Genomic DNA, 14,426 nt, shown 5'->3' with positions numbered 1-14,426 from the left:
CTGGATGTTTCCCTGCCGATTGTTAGGTTTCAGGGTTTGTTGGTGTTTTTGTCAGGTCTTCCGGTCTCTTGGTGAGCTCGTTTACTAGACAAACTGGAACAGAATGGGCCTCTCCAAAGCTGGGCTGATTGCTATCATGCCACTTAGGCTTGCCATACTTGAGCAGACATTCTGTTCTCTCTACTTTGAAGAATGAGCTGGTTTGTTAATAAGGCTGCAGCTGCACCACGGTAGCTGGACTTGACCTGCGTTTTGTTCTCCCTCCACTCCCAAAGTCTCCCTGCTAGGTGTCAGCTGTTGAGGTGCTAAAGAGGAGGGCTCAGGAGACTGGGGGGGGGGGGTGGAGTTGGCCTTCCTTTTCCAAGTAAATTTTCCGCAATGCCAAGCCCTCGGGGAAGGAATGATTCTGAGCGGGATAGTGGGGGATGAGGCTATTTGGGACAAGAAGACTTCTCTCCTGCTCATCAGTCATACTCACTGCATGGCCTCCTGGAAAGAGCTCAAGCCTAGGAGCTCTAATCCTGCCTCCACCTCTTGCTTGCTGTGTGACCTTGGGCAACTCACTTAACTTCTCTGTGCCTCAGTTTTCTCACCTCTGCTATGGCAATAAAATATCTGTTTTCCCTCCCCATTGGACTGTGACCTCCATCTGAGCCTGGGACTGGATCGGGCATGAATTTCCTTATCTACCCCAGCACTTGATACAACCCATGTTGTAAGGGTTTTACATGCAGTTGCACAGTGTAAAACAGTGATGTCACATTCAGCTGCTCTGTGGTAATAGTTTTGTGATCAGTGACAACTTGGCAGGTCACCTGCACCTCACAGGGCACAGAAACTTTCAGGAAATCTCTTCCTGAAAACCCCAGTCTTAGAGGGAAGTCCTAAAGGGATCGAGTTTTCGATTCTGACTGAAGTGAGTTTTCAGCCTCGTGAAATCCCCCAGTACATTCTCCCTTGGATTCCTCTGCGGTCTCCAGAGAAGATTCAGCACAGCTACAGTGAGCAGATGGGAAATCTCTCCCCGCTGTCTTCCCCAGAGGCTCACACAGAGTTACAGAAAACTAACTCTGACTCTGTGCTGGTTCTGTGGTTGCCTGCTGTCTCTATTCCAGGTTCCTTAACTTGAGTGGGACTGGAGAGGGTCTCCTATAGTCTGTAAGTTCCCTGTCTAAGCCCTGGTTTCCTCTTTTCCCTCTCCCTTCTGCATCACTCTTGCACTTGGATTTGCACCCTTTATTCACCCCACTCTCAGCCTCATAGCACTTATGTGCATATTTGTAAGTTATTCGTGTTAATGTCTGTCTCCCTCTCTAGACTGGAAGCTCGTTGTGAGCAGGCAACTTGTCTACCAAGTCTGTTATATTGTACTCTCCCAAGCTTTCATTACGGTGTGAAGATTGTTCTCGAATGTCCCACGTTTTCACAAGTTCTGAGTCTCTGGTCTCAACTGCTGGTCTGCTAGTATGGCTCAGGATGTGAAAGTGGAAGAGGACTAGAAAAGGAAACTCTGGGAAAAAGAGTCTGGGCAATGTGACCTGAAGACAAAACTAGGGTGGGGGTGAATATCAAACATCTAATAAAGGGAAAAGATCCAAGTGCATAGGTGATGCAGAAAGGAGAGGGAGTTGGGGAAAAGAAGGCTTATTCAGGGAAGGCCTCTTGGAGGAGATGTGATTTTCAGTAAGGTTTTGATGGTGGGGAGAGTAGTGGTCTGTCATAAATGGAGGGGGAGGGAGTTCCATGCCAGAGAGAGGACATGGGAAAGGGGTCAGCAGTGAGATGTGAGATTGGAACCCACTGAGTAAGCTGACGCTAGAGGAATAAAATGAAAAGACCGGGCTGTTGTAGGAGATCCGTAAGGTGAGGTTGCGGGGGATGGTAAGTTGACTGAGTACTTTAAAGCCAATGGTAAGAAATTACAGTTTGATGTGCAAGTGGTTGGGCAACCACTGGAGGTTCTTGAGGAGTGGGGAATTGTGGGCCAAACCTTGTAGAAAAATGATCCGGGGAGCAGGGTGAAGTATGGTCTGGAATGGGGAGAGACAGGAGGCAGGGAGGTCGGTGAAAAGGCTGATGAAGTAATCAAGGAGGAATATAAGTGCTTGGATCTGCCTGGTAGCTGTTTTGGGTGGAAAGGAAAGGGTGGATTTGGTGACAGATGGAAGATGTGGTTTGAGAGATGAATTGAGGATAATGCCAAGGTGATGAGTCTGTGAAATAGGGAGGATAGTGGTATCATCTACAGTAATGAAGTCTCAGGACCAAGGCTGGCCCATCATTCTTATACGGGAGACTTCCTTCTTTGGTCCCCAAGAGAATGGGTGAGCTCTAAAGATGTCTTAATGGCATTTCAGTCAACCAGTCCTCCTACAAACATTCAGGTAGCGTCATCAGACAGGTGTGATCCTGCACACAGCCAGCTTCACGCTTATAACCTTCAGTCTCAAGGTTGTCATGAAACTCAGGGTAACTGGCTAGCTGAACCAGGCTTCAGAAAGACCACCGAAAGGCCCACTCTACAATGGTGGGGAAAAATGAACAATCATGATTGATATTTCAGAAGACTGCGTTCTCTGCCCTAAGATCTTTCTCCATCTTTGTTTTACACAGTACGGAGATTTTTCTGTTTGGCAAAGAACACATAAAAAAAAAAAACCCCAAAACAAAAACCCAACCCAGAATATCACTGCAAAACACTTCTAATAGGAATGCTCCCTTCCCTTCGACCTATACTGATTTAATTTTAAGTTTGGAGATTAGTTCTGACCTTATCTATCAGGGGCTGGGAGTTGTTTTAAGGGAAACGCAGCTTGAGAGTCTCTTTCACAGGCTTGCTTGCATATTATAACTTAGAAGCTCTGGGTTATCACCGATGCTTGCTATTGCTATGGAAACTGAGTTCATATGCATCTTTCGGAGAGCCCGTTTGGAAAAAAATAAGAGCAGGACAGGCCTCTTGAAAGAGCAAGTTATTTAGCACTCAGATTGCATAGGCAGGTTGAGACGTGGAAAGACTCTGTCTCCAAAAAGACAGAGGAAAATCTTTGTTTCCAGGAGCAGATACGGAAGTCGTAGAGCCACATTTGTTCTGACATACCAAAGTGTCGTAGGATTTCCTGCTAAGACTTCCCTTTGTTTTCAGGGAGTGTATAATCTGCCTAGCAGTCTTCAGTGTGCTCTACCAATTGTATTGTACTGTACTCTCCCAAGCACTTAGTACAGTTCTCTGCCCACAGTGATCACTCAATACCACTGATTGATTGATTGCTACAGACTGCAAGGAGTCAGACAACGATCCCCCCATCATCAAAGAAGCCCATAGAATTCAAGTGTCTGAGCGTCATTGGTTGCAACGCACGCTGAGTAAGGCCATCTTCTCTTTCCACTTGACCAGTCCATCCCCAGGGGTCTGGGAAAATCCTAGTTTTTAAATGGCATTGTGGGTTTGCTTTTTACACTTCTCCCGTTCAAATTGAAGAACAACTGGGACTTTGGCTGACCATTGCCCTCCCCTCATTCTGCCAAGGGGTAGCGGTATCATAACGTATTGGCCTGTCTAGCTTTTGATTTTAATCAATAAATGGCCGTTATTGAGTATTCACTGGGTACAGAGCACTCTACTAAGCACTTGTCTTGTTTTATGCCATCGAGTCGTCTCCGACCCATGGCGACACCGTGAACACATCCCTCACAGAACATCCCACCTCCTCCTGAAATTGTTCCGGTAGTGTATCCAGAGAGTTTTCTTGGCAAAAATATGGAAGTGGTTTACCATTGCCACCTTCTGTGCAGTAAACTTGAGTCTCTGCCCTCGACTCTTTCCCATGCCGCTCCTGCCCAGCATGGGTGAGATTTGACTTGTAGCAAATTGCCTTCCACTCACTAGCCACTGTCCAAGCTAGGAATGGAATGGATATGCCTCTGCTTGACTCTCCCTCCCATAGACGAGACTGGTAGAGTACTGGAAACTCTCCAGGTGCGACCCTGAGACGACACTAAGCACTTGGGAGAGTACAGTACAAGAGAGTGTGTCATCCTATTCCCTGCCATTTGGAAGCTTACAAATCTATTTTTACAAATTTAACATTCACTTTGAGTAAGAGCTGTGCATTTTTTCTTGTACAAATTTGACTTGGATGTACACAGGGCTAGGCCTTGTCCAGGATGGGAGCCTATATTAAATGATATTCGCCATCCTCCCTCGTTAGACTATAAGCTTCTTGTAGGCAGGCATCATGGCTACCAACTTGAATGTGAACAGTGTTCTGCACACAGTAAGCACTCAAATACCACTGAATGATTGCTTGTTCAGAGAAAGATAGTTGAGTTGTAAGCCCAGTGTGGACAGGGATTGTCTCTCTCTATTGCTGAATTGTACTTTCCAAGTGCTTAGTTCAGTGCTCTGCACACACTAAGCTCTCAATAAATAAGATAATAATGTTAATAATGTTGGTATTTGTTAAGCGCTTACTATGTGCAGAGCACTGTTCTAAGTGCTGGGATAGACCCAGGGGAATCGGGTTGTCCCACGTGGGGCTCACAGTCTTAATCCCCATTTTACAGATGAGGTAAGTGAGGCACAGAGAAGTTAAGTGACTTGCCCACAGTCACACAGCTGACAAGTGGCAGAGCTGGGATTTGAACCTATGACCTCTGACTCCAAAGCCCATGCTCTTTCCACTGAGCCACGCTGCTTCCCCACATATTGAATGAAGCAGTGGGCAGAGGGAAGGCAACGAGCAAGATTGATGCGGGAGAGAGCATGCAGGGCCAGGGTAGCAGAGTAGTGACTGCCCACTTACTCAGTATAGTGTGTTGCATCATCTGGGATGTATAAAATAGTGACACATTCCAGGCCCAGTGAAGTGACCTGCCCAAGGTCCTACAGCAGTCAAGTGGTACAAAATAGTGACACATTCCAGCAAGGCAGGTGACTTACCGATGGGCCTACAGCCAACAAGTGGTACAAAATAGTGACATATTCCAGGTACAGAGAAATAAAGTGACTTGCCCAATGTCGCAAATGAGGCAAGTGGCCAAACAAGGATTAGAATTCAGACTCTGAGTTACAGGGTGAAAGATTTTACAACAGGTGGGGATGGGGACTGTGTGTATGTGTGTGTGCTTATGTGTGCACGCGTGCACGTCCAGTTTTTCTGCCACACTTACCTTGGTCCCTTTTCATCTGAGGTGGCAGTGGAGGAAAGGAAGGGGGTAAGGGCAACACTTAATTCAGTCACTCAACCACAACGCTGGTGGCTGGGTTATTTATCCCAGACAAGCATTAATTCTGAGGTAGTTTACCTAAAAAGGACTTTCTGCATTATAAGGCTCTGTTGTGCTGCCAGGGCTTTCAGGAACTTCAAAAGCTGATCTATTAGGATATGGGAAGCCCATCAGGTAAGTCAGGAAAAAATCTTTCATTATTCCAAAATAACCAAAGCTTTCCTTTAAAGCAACTAAGGGAAGAGGTATCTCAGTTTAACACAAACACCATTTATCTTCCCAGCTGATAGGCTTAAGGCGGAAATGCATCTTTTTGGCTGTAAAGAAAATGTCAAGGGAGGCAGCAATTCCGTTGCAACACTAGTTAGCTTTTTTGTGTACAACACATCCCCAGGAGGCCCCCGTACATACCCTGTAATCTCTAGACTGTAAAATCCTTATGGGCGGGGAACATGCCTGCTGTTGCTGTTGTACTCTCCCGAGAGCTTAGTATAGTGTTCTGCAGCACTCAATAAATACCACTGATTGAGTGATGTGCTGTACACAGCACATAGTGCGGTGGGTTTGGCGGCTTTTCAAGATTGTTTAGGCCAGGAGAGTGACTCATGTATCATGAGAACTAGGGACTGTAATTGGCCTGATTTTCTCATATCTTAGCACCGTGCTTGGCACCTAGTAAACTTAATAATTACCACAAATATTGCTTTAAACTTAGTATTTCAAGAAAGATAGAGAAATTGTTAGAATTTCCAATATCACTTAATCGGTCGAGGCTCTTTTCATCTTCATGGTGTCTTTTCCTGTCTCTCTCTCTCTCTCTCTCCATCTTTCTCCATCACCATCTCTTTCCTCTTTTCCATTTCTGGAGGTCCCCAGTTCCGACCTTAACGGACTCAAAACTCTCACTGACAATAACAGTGTGCCCACTTACATTCCTACCTCTTTGTTCCTGTTTTCCAGGTTATCAATTTATATATGCATAAAAAACCTGATGGCCCAGTGGGGCTTCATCATCATTTTCCTTCTGATAATAATAATGATAGCATTTAAATGCTTACTATGAGCTAAGCACTGGGGTAGATACAGGATAATAGGATCAGATAGTCTCTTGTTCCATATGGGACTCTCAGTCCAAAAAGGGAGACCAACCTTTTCACAGTCTAAGACATCATCAGGGAGGCCATGAGGTTGAGTGAGTTTTTTCAAAGGGAGAATCAGTGAAGGATAAAATCTTTTCAACCAGAGGCAGTGGTTCAGCGGAGCCTGGAGAGCCTGAGTTGCCACAATTTGGATGAGACTCTTTCAAACAACAGATTTCGGGGAGAGCTTGGGTTGAGAAGACGAGAGAAGGTTGGGTTTACTCCAGAGAGGCTGAGAGAGGAAGTCCCGAATCTATCCAACTGAGTCAACGAGAGCGAGCAGATAGAGGATTTCCAAAAACAAAGCAGGGTATTTTTGGCCTGTATCCCACCTTGTAGAGAGAACTGGCAACTACCTGTTCTAAGGGTTAAGTAGCGGCAGATCCGTATGTGACGGGGAAGGAAGTTGGAAGGTTGGCCAGAGCACCAGGAGACTAGTGGTCCAGCAGGCTAAACCTTTACCTAGCCCAGTAATTGGGGTACAGGGCAAAACTGCTGCCTTTGGGTTCCTCCCAGAAGGCAAGCTATTTTCAACAGACCGTAGGTTACTCAGTGGCACCAGCTGGAACCCTGCCAATTTAAATGGGAAGATTTGGGCCAGGAGGAGAGGGTTAGAAAAGCAGGGAGAAGCAACACTCCCATCAGGAGAAGTCTGGTGAGGCTCATATATGAGCAATGTGTGTCCAATTTGATGATCTTTTATTTGCCCAAGCACTTAGGACAGTATTTGGCCCATAGTAAGTGCTTATGTGTCATTGTTCTTCAATAAATCAGTGGTTTTGTTGAGCGCTTACTGTGTTCATGGAGGAGCTGCTAAAGGAAGCCAAAGAGTGGCTCAGGGTAACCAGATCAGAGTAAGATTCTATTCTGGATATTTATCACTACGATGCACATGAGCAGTCCTGGCTCCAGCACTTTCCTGTGTGTGATCTTGGGCAAGTCCTGGGAACTGTAAGCTCCCCCTGTAGACTATAAACTCCTTGTGGGCAGGGAAAGTGTCTAGTAATTCTGTTGTGTTGTACTCTCCCATTTAGCACAGTGTTCTGTACACAATAAGTGCTGCATAAATACCAGTTTTCTCATCTGTAAAATGGGAATGAAATACCTGTTCTTCCTGTTTGGATGGTAAGCCCCATGTGGGACAGGGACTATGTGCTACCTGATTATCTTGTATCTACCCCAGTGCTTAGTGCAATGCTTGGCACGTAGTAATCACATAACAAATACCATAAAAAGAAGGGTGACAGGAAGCATCATGGAATGAGAGAGGCCTAGGGGAGAGTTTGTTAGATCTGTCCTGAGGCTTCTTCAGGGATAGGAGTCAAGATTTAGAAGGTCACACTCAGAAACTGTTATCTTTGGAAATATAGATCCATGTTATTCCTGTTCCTAGAGAGAATTTGAGAGATGTGGGAATTGGATGGAAGAAAAGAGGTTCAATAATTCTTCTTATGATGCTGACACTGAAACCCAGCAGGCCCTAGAAAATGTGGTTCAATACATGGTCTACATCCTAATGAATGACTCAACCGGGATGTTCTCCACAGGGAGGGGTGGAGAGATACTGTCACAATTTCAGGACCTGAACTGTGGTATTTTTGACTACCAAAGAATATCAGCTAGTGAATTATTCTGGTCGACATAGCCATCTTCTCTTTGACATCTGTCCAGCCTGTCTAGTTAATGCATTTCAGCTGTAGTGGGCATGAGTAAATTGAGTGGCATTTGGTGTGTTTTACCGAGGCTGCCCACACTCACACATGAGACCTCCATTAGTCGCCCTGCTTTGGTGACCTCTCTCTAAACCTAGAGGAGTGAGCAGAATATACAATCTCATCAGGCCTTGAATGGTCTACTTCCTTTAAAAAAAAAAAAATCTGCAGGGTATCCAAGACTCTGAAAAATTAATGCACCCCTGTGATCTTCTTTCTTGCATTCTTATTTGGAGGGGTGCAACTAGGCATTTCCCTCTTAGATCTTCCATTTCACCCCTCCCTTTTTTTTTTTGCATTCCTGTTTGCTGTTTGTTTCTTGCTGGCGTGGGAGGGGAATTATGGGCTTTGAGGCCTGTCAGTGCGTCTTGCAAAATGGCTTTGTGAGCCTCACTTTCAGGCTGCTGTTGGATGAAGTTGGCAAGACTTGTGGAGGTTTGATTCACTTCATTCAGTCATACTTACTGAGCACTTACTATGTGCAGAGCACTGTACTAAGTACTTGGGAGAATACAGTATAACAATGAACAGACAGATTCCCTGTCCACAATTAGCTGACAGTCTAGAGGGAAACCCAAGACTTTGGATAGAGCAGTGAGGGGTCAAGGCATGCCCCCTCCCTCCAAAACCTCCCTCCTCTTTAGACTGTGAGCCCGATGAAGGGCAAGGGACTGTGACCTACCTGAGTAACTTGTATCTACCCCAGCACTTAGGGCAATGCTTTACACATAGTAAGTGCATAACAAATATCATTTTAAAAAGTACTGTGATATGTTGTTCTTCAGTTTTATCAATTTCTTGTAGTTATTGAGCTTTTACCTTGTGCAGAGCACTGTACTAGCCCTTGGGAGGATACAAGAGAGTGGGTAGACATGTTCCCTGCTGCAGTGAGTTTACAGTCTAAAGCAAGGCTTTTTTTGTTTAGTATGATTTTGGTAATCATTTAGTTCTTATTATGCCTAAAAAACTGTGTTAAATGTTGATGGTATGAGATAATCATATCAGGCACAGTCTCTGTCCCACACGGGACTCACAGTGTAAGAGGTGGGGAGAGTGAGTATCTTCTCCCCATTTTACAGATGAAAAAACTGAGGCACTGGGAGGTTGTGACTGGTCCCAGATACCAGATTGAGTAGGAACATGGCCTAGTGGGAAGCGCCGTGGCCTGGAAGTCAGAGAACATGGCAGGCAAGTGGTGGAACTGGGATTGGTTCTAATCCTAGCTCCGCTACTTGTCTGCTTTGTGACCTTGGACAAGTCACTTAACTTTTCTGGGCCTCTGTTTACCTCACTGAAAATTGAGATTAATACTGAGAGTCCAGTGTGGGACAGGGACTGTGTCTAATCTCATTATCTTATATCTACCCCAGTGCTTAGTACAGAAAGTGCTTTACAAGTATCATAAAAAAAAAAATCACACCGCCGACAGTTGGCAGCGTAGGTCTTCTGACTCCCAAGCGCAAGTTCTTGTGCTGTGCTGCCTCAAAGCATGTATCTCCATGGCTGCCTCCCCAGCTTATTTTTTCATACCCTTGAGGGACAGGACTATATCAGAATGCTTCATCTTGTAGCTCCTAGTGCTTTGTGCAGGGCTCAGGATGGAGTAAGCATTTACTGAATGCCATTATGGTGATAATAATGATGGTATTTGTTAAGCACTTACTATGTGCGAAGCACTGTTCTAAGCCCTGGATAGAAATATAAAGATGATGCTTTCCACCCAGAACATCGCTAGTAAGTGAGGTGGATTATAAACAGGGACAGTCCCCAGGGGAATTTGTATTGGAGAGATGGATTTGGCTTGGGTAATAAGCATTTTTAATAGTGTCTTAAAGACTATCCCTAAAAATACCAGGTCTGAAGAGCTAAGACACAAACATGAAGTGAGACCTTTTTAGGTGAGGCTTATAAAACCACATATTTGTTATATAAAACCACGTATTTGTTATAGTAATGACCTATCCATGTCAAAAAGGAAAAAAAAACCCTTTCAATGTCTTTTAATAACAATTCTGATTGTTAGAAAGGTACATAGAGGAGAAATTCATTTCCAGATAGACTCCAAACTGCAAGATGAAAATCAGTAGTATGACATGCAGACATAAATAATGCATGGCCATAAAATTGATGCAGGATGCCTTATTGCAGATGTGAAGTAATGTATCAGAAAACCACTATGATTTGATGCTTAAATATAACCTGCTCCTTCTTGCCAGTGTAATGAAAAGTTTCAAGGCATGCTTATGCTAAGCTTATTACACCAATGTGTTTCTATGGTTTCATTCTCTAAAGTGTGTCAAGGCGAATGCCGTAATCAGGGTGGGAAGAATGGGGATGAACACAGAAATTCCCAGAGGCCATTAGTTGATTTTTGGGACATTAAACCCCATCATACAAGCTAATCAGGTTGGACACAGTCCCAGTCTCACTTGAGGCTCACATTCTTAATCCCCATTTTTCAGATGAGGTAAGGGAGGCCTAGTGAAGTGATTTCCCCAAGGTGACACAGCAGACAAATAGAGGAGTCAGGATTAGAACCCAGGTCCTTCTGACTCCCAGACCCTTCCTCGATCTACTAAGCCATGCTGCTTCTCTCTGTGGATATGAACACTGAAATGTTTGCCCTCAGAATGGCACATGCACACACCAGTACAACTTTATAAGGGAGTTATATTTGAAAAGCATTTGTATTAATCGAGAACTATTGACTAATACCCTTAATAAGCACCCAATGGCAATGGATATGCCATTGTGGAAAGTGTTGCGTATGGTTAGTTACAAAGATGCAGCACACGACCCTGGCCCTTAATGATCAAAAGGAAAGTGCACTTCAGAGAGAAAATTGGCCATGAAGAATATAAAATATTAGAAGATTAGTGGCCATAAAGAAAGGGGTTTTGGGTGCATTTTGATGAGAAGGAAGAGTCATGATGTGAAAAATGCAGAATATTTTAATTTCTGTTGCTTTTCCTGACAAGTTCTGGTTTGCAAAAATAGGAATGATGTTTTGTGAAAAAGACATGCAGAATTTGCCTATGGCTTTTGAAGTTTCCTCTTCATCTTATTTTCAAATTCAAATGTTCAGAGGGCCAGAAATACTTCTGAAGAACAAAATGACTATTTTGCCTCTTTTTAAGAGGTTTTACCCATTTAAAAAAATTCTACTCCCACTTTCCATCATTTTCCCCCGTTTCATCTTGACTTTATTTGTCCCATCATGTAAACTATTAGCCAGACTAAAGAGAAGCTCCGATTGATTAGAGTGATTATCATATGTTTCCGGAAATACCACGTTAGAAACAGTTGCGGATAAGATGATGTCAAAATCCAAAGGAAACAAAGATCAGAAATACAGTATAGGAGAGTCTGAGGCATGAAATATATAGAAAAGATGTTAGATTTTACTCTAGAAAAGAGGATTCTGGCAAGAATAATTTCAGCAAAGAACAAAAATAATGACTTAAAAAAAGGAATTGTAAATATGCTGAAGAAAAAATAATTTGGCAACTGAAAAGTAAAACTCACACTTTTTTTGGAACATAGCTCAAGAATATCATAAAAATGAGGTCATATTTTCAATCATTGAATTTATCAATCTTTCAATCGTATTTACTGAGTGCTTACTGTATGCAGAGCACTGTACTGTGTCCAGAGTGCTTGGGAGAGTACAGTACAACAGAGCTGGTAGGCACATTCCCTGCCCTCAAGGAGCTTACAGTGTAGAAGGGGGAGACAGACATTAAAATACTTATAGTTATGTGCAGAAGTACTGTGACACTGAGGGTGGAAGGAATAAATGGTACAAATCCAAATTTAAGGGTGACAGAGAAGGGAGAGGGAGTAGTGGAAATGAGGGTTTAGTTGGGGAAGGCCTCTTGGTGGAAATGGGCTTTTAATAAGTCTTTGAAGGTGAGGAGAGTGATGATCTGAAAGATATGAAGTGGGAGGGAGTTCCAGGCCAGAGGCAGGATTTCCACCTAGCCTGTTTTATTAGGGATCGGTTCAGGTTCAGGAGCCCAAACAAGGCTTATAGTGGCCCATATGAAATCATCCAAGTGTCCAACAAAATGAAGAGCTGGTTAAAAGACATAAAGAGGCATTTTGTTTCAAGCAGGAGCAATGAAAGGAAACCTGAAAGGAGCAGGGAGATAAATATACCAGTTCTTAAATCCCATGGGAGATAAATGCTGAGTTCAGAGGAAAGCTTGTGTTCTCACTGGGTTCTCTGCCTCTCTTTGTCGCAGGTGTCGTGGGTGGATTTCTTTTTTTTTTTTAAATGGTATTTGTTAAGCACTTACTATGTGACAGAAACTGTATGAAGTGCTGGGATAGATACATAGTAATCAGGTTGGGCACCGTCCATATCCCACATGGGACTCAGATTCTTAATCCCCATTTTCCAGATGAGGTAACTGAGGCACATAGAAGTGAAGTGACTTGCCCATGGTCACACAGCAGACAAGTGGCAGATCTGGGATTAGAACCCAGCTCCTTTTGACTCCCAGACCCGTGCTCTACCCACTAGGCCATGCTACTTCTCATGCCGTGCTCTCCCAATTGCTCTGCACACTGTAAGTGCTTAATAAATGCAATTGAATGAATGAATGATTCCCCTTATGCTGGCAAGTTCTGTATCCACCGTGCTAAATGAGATTGAGCCTTCCTACGTGACCCCTGGAGGACATTTCCCCTCTGCACACGACCATTTCTTCCAACACCCACGTGGGCGGGAAAGTCTTCCCTAATAACGCCATTCAGCTTGTAGCCAGAGCAGAGCTGTGGGGAGGAAGAATGAAGTTTTCCTGAAGTTGCCTCTCCCTCGGCAGGCACAGGGAGCCATACTGTCCCCATGAAAGCCCGCTAAGGGGAAATTGTCCTCTTGGTCTTGTAGAGGTTCTCTGGAAAGCTTGTTGCCATAAGGCAGGATATAAATATCGATTTATAGGTAATGGCTGTAATAACAAAGGGTTAGATACAGTGGTGGAACAAAGAAAGAGCGATGAGACTATTTAGGCTAATACCACATCTCTCTAAATGCTGTATAACCCTCACTAATCCAGGCACCGCAAATACAGAATTTAAGATTATTTGTACGGCAGACTGATGACTCTCGTACTTCTCTGCCTCTATTTTTGTCGCAGGAAGATAGGTTTTCATCCAAACAGGGATGATTTATGGGATTGTGGGCTCTGATTAGTAAATTAATCTCTGTTAATCTCCAGACCCTCTGGGATGCCAAAGACCATGGGAGCTGAGCAGGGGGGAAGCAGAGAGGCCTTCTGTCAACCCAGCTGCTCTACAGACAGGCTATAGTCAGAGAGAGAGACATACCAATCAAGCCTCTAGGAAGGTGAAGCCCTTGAAATGCACTCAGCCAGAAGCCAGCCAATCAGTCAGTCAGTGGTATTTATTGAGCGTTGACTCTGCGCAGCACTATGCTCAAGCAATTGGGGATGTACAATGCAGTAGAGTTGGTAGACATGATCCTGTGCCCCCAGAGAGCTTAGTCATAATGGGAAGCCAATAATGGGGCTGTCCTAAACAGACCAAATTCTACAATATCTACACATAATAATATTGATGGGATTTATTTTTATTAATAATAATAATGTTGGTATTTGTTGAGCACTCACTATGTGCAGAGTGCTGTTCTAAGCGCTGGGGTAGATACAGGATAATTAGGTTGTCCCACGTGAGGCTCACAGCCTTAATCCCCATTTTACAAATGAGGTAACTGAGGCACAGAGAAGTTAAGTGGCTTGCCCAAGGTCACACAGCAGGCATGTGATTGAGCCAGGATTAGAGTACAGATCCTTCTGACTCCCAGGCCTGTGCTCTATCCACTAAGCCACATTGCTTCTCCACATCCTTCCCAGCGTTGTATCTTCCTTACCACTTAGCACATAGTAAGTACTTAGTAAGCACCATTGTTCGTATTTTGACATTATTACAATTCAAGTTTTCACTAATTCAGATTAGTGTCTCCAATCCAATTTACTGAGGCTTTGCTATTTTGACAGGTTGTCACAACCGTGAAGTCGCTACTCCACAGGAGAAGCCCTATGTGACATCCTTTTTTATGTTATGGTATTTCTTAAGCGCTTATTACGTGCCAGGCACTGTACTAAGCACTGGGGTGGGTACACACTAATCAGGTTGGACACAGTCCATGCCCCACATGGGGCTCACAGTCTTAACCCCCATTTTACAGATCAGGTAACTGAGGCACAAAGAAGCTAATAGACTTGCCCAAGGTCAGACAGCAGACAAGTGGGGAACCAGGATTAGAACCCAGGTCCTTGTGGCTCCCAGACCCATCCTCTAGCCACTAGGCAAGGCTGCTTCC

At 44.1% G+C, this 14,426-nt stretch overlaps 1 non-coding gene across 1 annotated transcript; it reads right to left on the bottom strand.

The window, feature by feature from the left end:
• Positions 1 to 3,859: 3,859 nt before the first annotated feature.
• On the bottom strand, positions 3,860 to 3,997 carry LOC114805587. The gene has a single exon (XR_003753558.1). It is a non-coding gene; the product is annotated as a small nucleolar RNA SNORA7 (small nucleolar RNA).
• Positions 3,998 to 14,426: the final 10,429 nt, after the last annotated feature.

The sequence above is a fragment of the Ornithorhynchus anatinus genome, chromosome 18 (genome assembly GCF_004115215.2).
Source record: "Ornithorhynchus anatinus isolate Pmale09 chromosome 18, mOrnAna1.pri.v4, whole genome shotgun sequence".
Taxonomy (NCBI): Eukaryota; Metazoa; Chordata; class Mammalia; order Monotremata; family Ornithorhynchidae; genus Ornithorhynchus; species Ornithorhynchus anatinus.
Note: the sequence above shows the minus strand (reverse complement) of the source record. Positions and strands in the feature narration are given on the sequence as shown.